This window comes from Eubalaena glacialis, chromosome 18 (assembly GCF_028564815.1).
Source record: "Eubalaena glacialis isolate mEubGla1 chromosome 18, mEubGla1.1.hap2.+ XY, whole genome shotgun sequence".
NCBI lineage: Eukaryota > Metazoa > Chordata > Mammalia > Artiodactyla > Balaenidae > Eubalaena > Eubalaena glacialis.
Genome location: NC_083733.1, coordinates 6,632,090 through 6,633,705, shown reverse-complemented (window position 1 = coordinate 6,633,705; position 1,616 = coordinate 6,632,090). Strand labels below are relative to the sequence as shown.

Sequence of the window (1,616 nt, the reverse complement as noted above, 5' to 3'; positions counted from 1 at the left end):
ACTGTCTCTAACTAAGGAAAATTGATCCTTACAAAAATTGGCTGAAATTATTGAAGTAATTTTTTAAAAAGATGAGTGTTTTGAAATTTTCTATCCTTTGCACTCCTTTTTTCTATCCATCCTGTCAGGGGGCCATAGGAGCTTAAAAGATTTTTGAGAAAATGCCCGTCTTCCAGAACTTAGACCACTTGATGTCCCTCTTTTCACACAGTGAAAAAGTACAGCGAGTATGAACTACTTCACACACTGCAGGAAGATACTGTCCAATCCTGCTTGTATTATTAAAATAAGATTTGAGACTTTAATCATTTAGATTTAAATTTTTGCTCTTCAGGTAAGCTGAATGGTATGTCACTCTAGTGGGTAGTTCACAGTGTTTGGTGAAATAAATTTAATATTAATTCTTCTCCAAATGTATAGCTCTGCTCTGTGTCTCTGTATGGATACTCCAAAGAGGTATTTTGAGGAATCTTACAAGTACTTTTTTTTTTTTTAACATCTTTATTGGAGTATAATTGCTTTATAATGGTGTGTTAGTTTCTGCTTTATAGCAACGTGAATCCACTATACATATACATAAAAATATGGAACGCTTCACGAATTTGCGTGTCATCCTTGCACAGGGACCATGCTAATCTTCTCCGTATCGTTCCAATTTTAGTATATGTGCTGCCGAAGCGAGCACACAAGTACTTATAATTATGTTTGGTGAGATGTTTTAAAATCAATTATAACTCCTTTAGGAGGTCCTGGGGGACTTTTGGCCCTGAAGGGGGAAGAATTTTGCGCCGCCTAATGTCAGGAAATGTACATGCTTTGGAAGCTCTTTAGTTAGTTCAGAAACCATATTGTAGGAAACCCAGTTCTGTAACCTGCCCTCTAGGTAGGTCTCACATCAGTGTCTGGGGAAATTCGTGAGTTTAGGACTGATAAACTGCAACCTTATTCCTCCAAGGAGATGTATTTTTCCTGTGACTTACATACCATGATTGGTTTTTTAGTTATTTCTTCCTCTGGATTATCTTGCAGTTGTTGCTAGAAAGTAAGTGTTCAGATATGGGTGTTTGGTTGTGTGATAAATATAACTTTAATGTAAAGCATTTGGCAGAGGAAGATTCTGTAAGGTCATGGTTTTCATGATATTTTAAGTGTTAGGGCTGGAAATTTTCATAAAGATCTCTACTCAACTCTTTAACTCATTAGGAAACTGTGGCTCCAACAAAGTTAAGCAGCTAGTGGCAATTCCAGGACTAGAGAGATCATATTGAACTATGGTTAGGTGTTTTGGCTCTGAAGTCCCACAGTCCGCCCCTGCCACTTATTAGCTGTGTGACCTTGTGCAAGTCATATCACCTCTCTGTGCCCCAGTTTCCACATCGGAAAATAGGAAAGTCATAGTACATAGTTTGCAGGGATATTATAAGGATTAAATAAATGAATATGAGTTAAACATTTGGCACAGTGCCTGGTATACATTGAGTACTGAATAAATGCTGTTAGAATTAGAATTCATGTTTCTTACCTCTCAGTTGATTGCTTTATAGTTGTGCCACATTGTCTCTCCTGACATCCCTTAAATATATTTGATATACCATTAAAAATGTTTCATTAGTGTT

The 1,616-nt window shown here is 36.7% G+C and overlaps 1 non-coding gene across 1 annotated transcript; it reads right to left on the bottom strand.

Annotated features, from left to right (window-relative positions):
* Nucleotides 1-578: 578 nt before the first annotated feature.
* LOC133079230 (U6 spliceosomal RNA) lies at nucleotides 579-685 on the bottom strand. Its single transcript, XR_009698110.1, has one exon. It is a non-coding gene; the product is annotated as a U6 spliceosomal RNA (small nuclear RNA).
* Between the last annotated feature and the right edge of the window lie 931 nt (nucleotides 686-1,616).